Below are 12,758 nucleotides of genomic sequence, written 5' to 3' on the forward strand. Positions count from 1 at the left end.
AAGGACCCACCCTTCCTCCCCAATAGAGACCCAGTGGACAGAGGAGAAAATTGGTTCTTTGTTGACATCGAGTACTTGAGTACCTACTTGACAGATGGCGCTGTTGATGTACACCCCCACCTGTATAGCGATCGCTGGCGTATCCCGACCGTAGGTTTTTTCTGTCGGGCAACAGAGTTGCAGCTATATGATCATCGGGTAAGTATATTCAAAAATTTATTTTACTAAGGAAAATAACATATTTTATTATTAAAATTGTTTTTTTTTTTCATTTTCCTTCTTAAAAAGCTTTCAATTATTTTCCCTACTTCAAAATACCTAACGGTTTTTGTCTGTCCCCTCCCCTATAAAGCAGTGATAAGCAGAATTTCTTATTTTTTACCAAGGACTCATGTCCAATTTTTGTTTCTATATATGCTTAGTTTAAAACTCGATGCACACACACATTAACAAGGTAACGATATATTATTCATTCATACATACATCTCAACAACTTGTATACATTCAAAGCATATCCATTTGAAGCTTGCAGGTATCTCGTACCTTTGATTACACGCAAGAAATTCAGTTCTGTACTGAAGGCAATGTTTACGCTTAATAAGCTTCTAGGTAAAGAATATTATGTACAGCAGTGTGATATATTTTATCTTACTGTATTTCCATTTTATCTTCAAGAGTCATAAATTAAGAATGAAGCTATCATACTGTTAACAACCATTAATTATTTGACTTAAGGTAACAAAAGTTAACAGTGCTTTGGTTGGGATAAAGTTAAAATTTTGAACATGTACATTACAGTACTTTTATAATGAATTATGTACATTTACTATATTTACTAATGTTATAAATAAATTTTCTTTTGCAATTTTCAACTCAATTGTTCGACGCAATTGTTCGATACAGAGACTGACTTACGGTTGCGTAAAGTGGCATAATGCCAATTTTATTTTTCTATTTAAAAATTAAGGATGACCAACATAAAGTTTTAAATATTTAACTTAGCCGGTGAATATATAATAGCTGCAACTCTGTTGCTCGACAGACAAAAAACAGTAAAAACTCGCCAGCGATCGCTATACAGGTTGCGGGTGTGCCCACCAGCGCCAACTGTCGGCCAGATACCAATCTCGATGTAAACAAAGACTCAATTTCTTCTCTGTCGACGTGTCGACAAGACCTACTTTACTCGCTGTTGAACCTGGAGTTTTTTCACATCATATTTGGTGAAGTACTTTAATTTGGTTTGAGCTTTCGCAGTACAGGTGTTTTTCTTCAAATAAATCCTTGAACTCTTTTTTGGATCGGATTAATTGTTGATGACTTAGATCGTTTTTTGGAATTTTCCCTTGACTAATTCAAAATGGCTGACCTTTCACAAGTTCCCAAGTTCAGAAAATGTAATGCTAGGGACTGTCATAGGCGTCTTCCAAAGGCTTCTCTCGACCCTCACACTGTTTGTTCCAATTGTCGGGGTAAAACCTGTCAATTGGAAGATCGGTGTGAGGAATGCGTGGGCCTTTCGGAATTCGATTTTCTCAAATTTGAGAAATATACACACAGACTAGAGAGAGATAGGGTAAGGAGAAGTTCTTCTAGGTCGGTAGATTTTTCCTCTCCACATGCCCCTGAACCTAATCCTTCCCCTGTAGTGGTTGTTCCTAACCCCCCTCCTAGCACTCAGGAACCGTCGATGCAAGACATGATGCATGCTATCCATGCCTTGGGGGAGAGAGTTGAGGCCCTTGCAAGTGAACGGAATCAACTCATGGCGGACGTAAAGGAACTAAAGTGCCAAAGTGCCGCGGCGGAAAGTGTTAAAGTGCCTAGTGTTTCTCAAAGTGTTGTGAACAGTGTTGCGCTTGAGGGTTCGTCTGTTCGTGCCTGTCGTCCTCCTAGTCCGGGACCTCTTGCAAGCTCCCAAGCCCAGGGGAGAAGCAATGTCGTACGACTCATGGGTTCGAGAGGCCTTGATCAGCGAACAGACGTTCCCTCTATGGTATCAGGCGTATCTCCCCAAGATCGCCCCTACCAACGTAAGACGAGAGAGCCCATTTTTACCTCGTCGTCTGAAGGTGTTTCTCGTAAGAAACCTTGGACCAAGGTCTCCAGACCTTTGAAGCGTAAGTCGGTCCCTTCAGGACAAGTCCAACGTCCCGGTTGTAGCTACTGGGACAGTTCGGACTCGTTGCCGTCATCTGATGACTGCTCGCCGCCTAAGAGAGGCAAAGCTGTGCCGCCTCAGTCGCTCACCCCGTCTGTTGCCGCACCTGCTTCCGTAGACCCTAAATGGGTGTTGCTGCAGGAAATGCAGTCCAAGCTTGCGTCCTTGATGGAGGACTTCAATGCGGAGAAGGTTGCTGCTGAACCTTCTGGCCAACAACCATCCAAGCGGTCTGTTGTGCGTCCTGTTGACGTTGAGGTAGCTTTCTCGCGTCAACCAGTTGGGGTAGTACCTCCACCGATGCGACCCAGTGTGGGTTGCCAGCCGCACGTTGACGTTAGGCGACGCACGGAGGTGGTTGTTGACGTTCAGGACGTTCATCAACCATCAGAGGTGACTTGTTTTGACGCGGTGCGTCAACCTCCGCAACCCGGTATGGTGTTGACTGCACAACCCAGACGGTCTAAACAGTCTCGGGTGGACGCTGTGCGTCCTCGCGCACCCATGGTTGTTGACAGTTCCCAGACTGTGCAGCAGTTCCATGACGCTGCGTCCGGCTCCGTCACGCATGCACCAATGCGACCGGACTCGGCAAGTCAAACGTTGCCCACTCCTTTGCCGTTTCCTCATCAGTTATCGGATGAGGAACTGTCAGATGAGGACGTTGCTGAACCACAAGAGGATCAACCTTCAGAACTTGATGAGCCTAAGGCAACTCAACCATCCTTGGACTTTAGAAAAGTCATGGCTGTGTTTAAGGAGTTGTTCCCTGACCACTTTGTTTCTGTGGCTCCTCGTTCGCCGCCGTCGGAGTTTGTATTAGGCGTTCCTGCTACCGTGCCTGCCTTTACTAAACTCGTTCTCTCACGCTCATCCAAGAGAGCTTTGCGGCTGTTGGGAGATTGGTTAGAGACCAAGAAGAGTTTAGGGAAGACAGCATTTGCCTTTCCCCCGTCTAAACTCGTCTAGATTGAGCGTCTGGTATGCCACGGGAGAAGTTCTCGGCTTGGGAGTTCCTGCCTCTGCCCAGGGCGACTTCTCAAGTCTTGTAGACTCTCCCCGCCGCCTTGCCATGAGACGCTCGAAGATTTGTTGGTCACCATCGGACCTGGACCACCTTCTTAAAGGTATATTTAGGGCTTTCGAAGTCTTTAACTTCCTAGACTGGTGTTTAGGAGCCCTGAGTAGGAAAATCTCTTCTGCAGATAAGGATGCTTCCTTGCTCATTATGTCCTGCATGGACAAGGCCGTCCGTGATGGGTCCAACGAACTTGCCGCCTCATTCACGTCCGGAGTCCTGAAGAAGCGAGAGTCTCTATGTTCTTTCCTGTCTGCTGGAGTGACGCCATGCCAAAGATCTGAGCTACTCTTTGCTCCCCTTTCCAAGTGCCTGTTTCCTGAAGTCTTGGTTAAGGAAATTGCCTTGTCTTTAGTTCAGAAGGACACCCACGATCTAGATGCGTCCTCGGCTCGCAAAGCTCCCCCTTTGCCTACATTGTCTGCTAGACCGAGGATAGACACTCCAGCGTCTCGTTTTATTCCGCCCTTTCGTGGCAGAGCCTCCAGCAGGGGAGGTGCTCGTGCCGAAGGGAAGCGAGGGAAGAGGAAACGATCCAAGTCCTCTAAGGGCAGAGTCTGACTGCCCGCAACTTCAGACAGCAGTAGGAGCCAGACTCAAGAACTTCTGGCAAGCCTGAGAGAGGAGAGGCGCAGATCAACAATCTGTGAGGTTACTCAGAGAGGGGTACAAAATCCCTTTTGTACGCAAACCCCCTCTAGTGACGTCCCCCATCGATCTCTCTCCCAGGTACAGAGAGGAAGAAAAGAGACAAGCCCTGAAACTGGAAGTGTCTCTTTTGCTAGAGAAGGGAGCGGTGGTCAAAGTCTCGGACATTCAATCACCGGGGTTTTACAACCGTGTCTTCCTAGTATCAAAGAAGACAGGAGGTTGGAGACCGGTGCTAGACGTCAGTGCTCTGAATGTCTTTGTCACAAAGACGAAGTTTTCCATGGAGACCACAAAGTCAGTCTTAGCAGCAGTCAGAAAGGAAGACTGGATGGTCTCGCTAGACCTAAGGGACGCCTACTTCCGCATCCCCATTCACTCAGACTCCCAACCTTTTCTGAGATTCGTCTTCGAAGATGTGGTTTACCAGTTTCGGGCCCTGTGCTTTGGCCTAAGCACAGCTCCTCTCGTATTTACGAGGCTGATGAGGAATGTGGCGAAATTCCTCCACTTATCGGACATCCGAGCCTCCCTTTATTTGGACGACTGGCTTCTCAGAGCCTCTTCCAGTCGTCGCTGTCTGAAGGATCTCAAGTGGACTCTAGATCTGACCAAGGAATTGGGACTCCTAGTCAAGTTTGAAAAGTCGCAGCTGGTCCCATCCCAAAATATTCTGTATTTAGGGATGGAGATTCACAGTCAAGCTTTTCGGGCTTTTCCGTCGGCCCCCAGAATAGATCAAGCCCTGCTCTCCATCCAGAAGATGCTGAAGAAAGAACGCTGCTCAGTCAGGCTGTGGATGAGTCTGGTAGGGACGCTGTCATCCCTGGAGCAATTTGTATCACTAGGAAGACTACACCTCCGTCCTCTTCAATTCCATCTGGCTTTTCACTGGAAAAAGGACAAGACGCTAGAGGCGGTTTCGATCCCGATTTCCGGAAAGATAAAGTCTTGTCTGACTTGGTGGAAGGACAATATCAACCTAAGAGAGGGTCTTCCCCTGGCATTTCAGATACCCAACCACGTTCTCTTCTCGGACGCATCGGACTTGGGCTGGGGCGCGACGCTGGACGGTTGGGAATGCTCAGGTCTGTGGAACTCGAGTCAGAGGAGCATGCATATCAACTGCAAGGAGCTGTTGGCAGTGCATCTGGCCTTGAGAAGCTTCGAGTATCTCCTTCGAGGCAAAGTGGTGGAAGTAAACTCGGACAACACCACGGCCTTGGCGTACATCTCCAAACAGGGAGGTACCCACTCACTGACGTTGTACGAGATCGCAAGGGACCTGCTCATCTGGTCAAAAGATCGAGGCATCTCCCTAGTAACGAGGTTCATCCAGGGCGACTTGAACGTCCTAGCAGATTGTCTCAGTCGGAAAGGTCAAGTAATTCCAACCGAAAGGACCCTCCACAAGGATGTGTGCAAGAGACTTTGGGCCACTTGGGGTCAACCCACCATAGATCTCTTTGCAACCTCGCTGACCAAGAGGCTTCCAATCTATTGCTCTCCAGTCCCGGACCCAGCAGCAATACATATAGATGCCTTCCTCCTAGATTGGTCATATCTGGATCTTTACGCATTCCCACCATTCAAGATTGTCAACAAGGTACTGCAGAAGTTCGCCTCTCACGAAGGGACAAGGTTGACGTTAGTTGCTCCCCTCTGGCCCGCGAGAGAATGGTTCACCGAGGTACTTCGATGGTTAGTAGACGTTCCCAGAAGTCTTCCTCTAAGAGTAGACCTTCTACGTCAGCCACACGTAAAGAAGGTACACCAAAGCCTCCACGCTCTTCGTCTGACTGCCTTCAGACTATCGAAAGACTCTCGAGAGCTAGAGGCTTTTCGAAGGAGGCAGCCAGTGCGATTGCTAGAGCAAGGAGAGCGTCTACCATTAGAGTCTACCAATCGAAGTGGGAAGTCTTCCGAGACTGGTGCAAGTCAGTTTCTGTATCCTCGACCAGTACCTCTGTAGCCCAAATAGCTGATTTTCTCTTATACCTGAGAAAAGGACGATCCCTTTCAGCTCCCACTATCAAGGGCTACAGAAGCATGTTGGCATCGGTCTTCCGGCATAGAGGCTTAGATCTTTCCAACAATAAAGATCTGCAAGACCTCCTTAAGTCTTTCGAGACCACTAAGGAGCGTCGTTTGGCTACTCCTGGGTGGAATTTAGACGTGGTCCTAAGATTCCTCATGTCAGACAGGTTTGAGCCTTTACAGTCAGCCTCCCTGAAAGATCTCACTCTTAAGACTCTTTTCCTGGTATGCTTATCCTCGGCTAAAAGAGTCAGTGAGATTCATGCCTTCAGCAAGAACATCGGATTTTCGTCGGAAAAAGCTACTTGTTCGCTGCAACTTGGTTTTCTAGCCAAAAATGAGCTACCTTCTCGTCCTTGGCCTAAATCTTTCGATATTCCCAGCTTATCGGAGATCGTAGGCAATGAACTAGAAAGAGTCTTATGCCCTGTTAGAGCTCTTAAGTTCTACTTAGCTCGTACTAAACCTTTACGAGGCCAATCTGAAGCTTTATGGTGTTCGGTTAAGAAACCATCCTTGCCTATGTCAAAGAATGCTTTGTCATACTTTATCAGATTGTTAATACGAGAAGCTCAGTCACATCTGAGTGAGGAAGACCGATCTTTGCTTAAGGTTAAGACGCACGAGGTTAGAGCTGTAGCAACTTCCGTGGCCTTTAAGCAAAATAGATCTCTGCAAAGTATAATGGACGCAACCTATTGGAGAAGCAAGTCAGTGTTCGCGTCATTTTACTTGAAAGATGTCCAGTCTCTTTACGAGAACTGCTACACACTGGGACCATTTGTAGCAGCGAGTGCAGTAGTGGGTGAGGGCTCAACCACTACAATTCCCTAATTCCATATCCTTTTAATCTGTCTCTTGAAATGTTTTAATGTTGTTTTTATGGGTTATCCGGAAGGCTAAGAAGCCTTTCGCATCCTGGTTGATTTGGCGGGTGGTCAAAGTCATTTCTTGAGAGCGCCCAGATTAGGGGTTTGATGAGGTCCTGTTGTATGGGTTGCAGCCCTTGATACTTCAGCTCCTAGGGGTCTGTCAGCATCCTAAGAGGATCGCAAGGCTCCGTAAGGAAGACGTACTTACAAGGCAGAGTAATCGTCTAAGTCGACTTCCTTACCAGGTACCTATTTATTTTGTTTTTGTTATATTGATAACTGTCAAAATGAAATAAAAACTCTTAGCTTATACGATGTAAACATATTTAACTGGTCTCTACCCACCTCCTTGGGTGTGAATCAGCTATTATATATTCACCGGCTAAGTTAAATATTTAAAAATGATATTTTAATTATAAAATAAATTTTTGAATATACTTACCCGGTGAATATATAAAATAAACGACCCTCCCTTCCTCCCCAATAGAGACGCAGTGGGATGAGAAGAAATTGAGTCTTTGTTTACATCGAGAGTGGTATCTGGCCGACAGTTGGCGCTGGTGGGCACACCCGCAACCTGTATAGCGATCGCTGGCGAGTTTTTACTGTTTTTTGTCTGTCGAGCAACAGAGTTGCAGCTATTATATATTCACCGGGTAAGTATATTCAAAAATTTATTTTATAATTAAAATATCATTTTTTACTGACGTATGGCAAACTGATGTAAACCAGGGTACAGTACTACTGTATAATGCCACTTGAGCTCTTACTGAGACTTTTAGGGTTGGTAGTACAGTAGTGAGCTTCATAAGCTTTTACTCACCTTTCTATGTTAGGCAATACGAGGTTAATTCACCAATGAGTAAAGGTAGTGATTCTAGCCTAACCTGCCTTGTTCCAAACTTCAGGTTAACTCCTCAAGTTTTATCTAGCTGTTCTAGTGTATTAGTCAGTAAGGGTTCTGATGGTACACAGCTTATTAGAGAGTTGGTAGCCTTATTAGGGGTCTTGCTCTCAAATTAATTCAAATCCATCTATTACCTTGATCCGGTCAGTTCTATGCAACCATCAAATTCTGAGATAAAGGACCCTGCTGATAGTTTGGATGTTAATATCTCTCCACCTTCTTAAAGTAGGTGCTCATGAGCAACCTCTTTATACCATTATTAATTATGTGATTTATTGTATGGATTTCGTGGAATTAGGTACGTACAAAAGCTTTGAACAAGTCTAAATTTTTGGCTGGTTGTAAAAAATGGTTGCATCATATTTCAGATGGCAATAGGAGTCATCTTATTGTAGATTCAGCCTCTAGTACATCTCAAATTTTCCCTAGCTGTGTTGATGTAGGTACGATTATTGTACCCCAGCAGCACAAAAGGTAAGAGTTAGGGACCTTCCAGACAACAGAGCAAATGTATGTTGAACAAAACTGTTACCATATCAAAGTGGTTCAAAGTAGTCTTCAAATAAGAGAATATGAAACCTGATAAGGTAATAAAAATTCATACCATATTCAGTTGTCCATAGAACCTGTTTACTTGTTCGCAGTGGAAATATTGACGGTTATTCCCTCTTTTTATCTGGTAACAGTTTTGTACAATGCACATTTACTCTGTTGTCTGGAAGGTCCCATAGTAGTAAATTAAGAGAAATTGTAAATTCTCAAATTTGGATGCTTCAACAGGGCAGGAACCAGAAGGGGAGGCTTACAAGGAAGAGAACAATGCTGATGATATAACACCATTTCTGTTGTATCCAAATATCAATTCAGGTAAGTTCTGATAGTGCTTAGTGTGCAATGTCTGCTGTTGCTACTACTGCTACTAAGACTCAGAAATTTTCTAATATTTTCTCAGATAAAGTGAATAAATTAATGTCTCGGGTGGACAGCACATCTATTAATACCTCACTCATCTGTTGTTAAGATCTTATCTCTTGCAGAAACAGTCATTAATAACAAATCGATAGCCCAACCTTATTATTTACCATTTCAAGATAATTCTTTCAAATTACTTATCAATGCCAACAACAGAAGTTAATTTGACTCCTATCAAAGAAAAGTTTGCAGGTCACAAGGTTTCTTAAATTATTAATGCCAACAAAAGGAGGAGTTTATTTGACTCACATCAAAGAAAAGTTTGCAGATTACAAGGATCTTTACATTATTAATGCCAACAAAAGGAGGAGTTAATTTGACTCGTATCAAAGAAAAGCTTGCCGGTTACAAGGATCATTACCTTATATTGGAATATTTGAATTTTTTTGTTGATATTAGACCTATGCAAAGTTTTATCAAAGTAGTTGCAGTACTGTATTTGTACTTGGCTAATTTATATTACCACCCTATCAGGTAGCCCCTCTCCCCCTCATTTTTCAAGATTTTTTCATACTTAACTCTGCTGCTTGCCATTGAGATAATTTAATCCCTTCTCATGTTGTGTCTGGTATCAGACAGATCGTATCTCATGAGTCCCATATTTTACTGTTAATTTCCTTTGATTATTGGATACTTCTGTAGTATTTGTGATTTTTTTTCATCGTAGAGAATAACTTTTCCACCATCAGGTATTTATTTAAAACATGGCTGGGAATTTTATATGAGTAAGTATAAAAGATACCCAAGTCATCTTTATGTTATTACAGTGTTAAACCTCTTTATATGAATAATAGTTAGTACTTTTTGGTTATTGATTTTTAGTAATTTACAATTACTGTAGTACAGTATGAGTAATGAGCCATTAAGGTTAAGTTTTATTTACATATGTGAAAAAATTAAGGGAAAGGTTTCTAATTTAAAGGGGTTAAGATTTTTAAACGTCCTCTTTTCAAGAATAATTTGTCATTCCTTAAGAGTTTAATGACAGAAGCTCACAGAAAGTACGATTTGGGTCAGATCAAGAACTTGAAAGGTTGGGTTCATGATATTAAAAATGCAGCTACTCTTTGATTTTTTATGAATCTCTTTGGAGAGAGTCTTTGCGGCAGCTCAGAACATTCTAAATCGGTTTCCTCTGATCATTTCTTAAAAGACTGATTTTCTTACAAGGGTTACCCGACATTAGGTGTGAGATAAGTGAAATTAATAGAAATTATTCTTTTAACGGAACTTCTTACCCATGTTTTAGATTGTAGTATTAAGTTTCTCAATGAGAAATTGCAGGCTGTTGGGTAATATAGTAGATATATGGTTCTAGGGTTAAGTATGGGAAATATAGTACTATGAATTCTTCATTAGTACATTCCTTTGTTTGGATATTGCATTTAGATCCTCAAAAGTATGTATTTTTTTCTCTAACTAGATTTAGTTGGGTCATTTTCATAAGTTCCGTGACCACTGAGAGCGCAAGTACTTTTCTCATTGGATTTGACTTTTTGGAGGGATAAAAAAGAAATTTAGCCCCCATGCCCCTGTTAAAAGTGTGGGCATAACTTTTGAGAGCCCTGAATTAAAAAATGGCTGCCATCGCCAGTTCAAAAAATTAACTTTTACCTGGTTTGGCTTAGAGTTCTGTACAAAATAGGTTTCATAGGGTTTTTTGGCATGGGAAATTCATTTCTGGTGTTATTTCATTGATTTGCCCTGTTTTTCATATTCAAATTCACTATGGCCACCGATTTTGAGCACCAGACGTTCAATTTTGCTAGGTCACTACAAACCTTTTATCGTAGGTTGTAATGAAAGTTCTTTTGTTTGTGATGAATTATTTTATTAATGATAGAAGTAAAAGTAAAGACACAAAAATCACTTTACAACAAAACCAAGGTTAATGGGTGAAACACGTTGACACAAGGAAATGTCAAACAATAAATTGATATTGATAAGCAAATGTACACCACTGAATCGATTGTTCTATGTCAATCATGAGACTTTTATACTTCTGAATCTATTGAATCACCAGACTCACTCATATCACTGTCAGATTCACTTTCCTCTGAGGAGTCAGGAAGCATGAGCTGTTTGGGCCAGGGGGTTTGTGTATAGCGCACTGGTTACAAGTTCCCAGCCATGACCAATAGGGGATGGATGGTCAAACAAGTTGTAGTGTAGTTGGCAATATGTGATATAGTTTGTCCTTTCAACATGATGATTCAAGGAGTCGTCATCAGGTAGGAGGCAGATCGTACTCCTCTTCTTCATTTTTTGCCACTTGGAAGCCCTTGCTTGCCCGCAAGTAGCATCTGCACTTTCACCATTGATACAGGCCAGTACAAAGGTCCTCATATCAGCTCTGATATTATCCTCCAAGTCAATGCTTTCACCAATTCGTCCCAGGAGCTTTCTCACCTCGGGATCAGAGATCACTGTCTCCATCATCATCTTCTTTCCATGGCCATAGAACCCTAACGTATGATCACTGCCAGTGATCGCATGGAGAGGGATGATGATCTGTGAGACTTCTGGTAGCATGTCACGGCAGTTGATAAAGACATGCTTGCGTTTGATAAGTAGATCACCAGGGAGTTGCTGTGAGAGATATGCTGCTTGAACATACACAAATGTATCTTCACTGTCAAGTACAACTGCCCCATTAAAGTTCCCCGTCCTGAGCTTGGTATAGGCAGAGAACATCATTGTGTCAGCCTCTGGATGTCTGAAAATAAAGTCTGTGTTTGCCATCCAGTGGTCACATTGGTTGCTCTTTCTCCCTCACAGCAGATTACTCCACAACACATCATAGAAGCTTGTGCTTTTAGCTGTTCCCTGAGGAGCTTTTGCAGTCTGATCTTGTTCCCTGATCGGACCATCAGTTGGTTAAATTCAGCAGCTCCTGGGAATGTGTCTGTGGGCTTTGGAAAAACATTTGAAATATGTGCATGCTTTGCTGCCCTGAAATCATGCTCATCATCCTTGATGCTGAAAGGAAGGGCATACTTAACGTTGATAAGAATAATGTAAGGGCTTGCATTGGCATGGCGTGAGAAAATGATCTTGCAGATCTTTTCTAGATAGTCCTTCCAGCAGTACTTTGAGCCATCTCGTGTCTTTGCCTCACGGTCCTCAGGTGCAGGAGTGGCTAGCCACCAGATCATACCCATGTCGACAATGCTGATATAGTTTTCTGGTTCTTGAACAACTGGGTCAAGGTTAAACCAATCCAAGAGCTTGCTCTTCATTGTTTTGCACATTGACCCATCTGCATTTTACAGAGATAAGCACTCCTTAGTCACTCTCCCCTCAAGGGCTAACTCAAGTGGGAGCATGCCTGATCCTTCTGCAAGGTCCACCAGGGCTACCAGACACAACCTCTCCATCAGAGCCACTTTCATAGGCGTACCTGCTGGTACACAAATTTGTTTACTGGCAAAGCTTTGCCTTTTATTCTTGTGTATGGTTACAGTGAGAGGGTGTGTCTTCATGAATACTCGTTCATTCAGGAGAGTTTCATCCTGATCTTGGCCATCTTGAAAAGCAGTTTTGAAGTCTTGTACTAGCTGTGGAGAAGCAACCAGACCAGACTGCAGTGACCTCAGTAAAGGTGATGAGTTATCAAATGGATCAGCACTAAATTCTTTCATACAGTGCTGTGGATTTTGAAATGCCTGCTCATCCTTCTTCATCCTCGCTGATTGACACTCAACATGTTTCCCGTTGTGACATTCTGCTTCACTGCAGCCTTCACTCTGGCCACATTGTTTACATTCCTTATTGTAGATAACAGTTGCTTTTCGTTTTGCAAAAGGCTAAGCCATCCTTGTTTCAACTTAGAGTTCAGATTCATGGTTGTTTCAATCCAGAGGTCAAGTGGTTGACAGGAGTAGGGTAGACCTGTCATAGACTGAGCAAAGTGATTGTTAAAGTATTTCTTTTGCTCATTTGACAAAGAAGACAACATTGCCCAGTAATTTGGCAGCCACCTTCCATAATTATGGTTGTTGTATGCCATCAGTCCAGGCAACATGTTGTATGTTGAGGATATGTGCTCCTGTCCATTTCTGGCATGGCACGCATCAAGATTCT

Source organism: Palaemon carinicauda, chromosome 14, assembly GCF_036898095.1.
Source record: "Palaemon carinicauda isolate YSFRI2023 chromosome 14, ASM3689809v2, whole genome shotgun sequence".
NCBI lineage: Eukaryota > Metazoa > Arthropoda > Malacostraca > Decapoda > Palaemonidae > Palaemon > Palaemon carinicauda.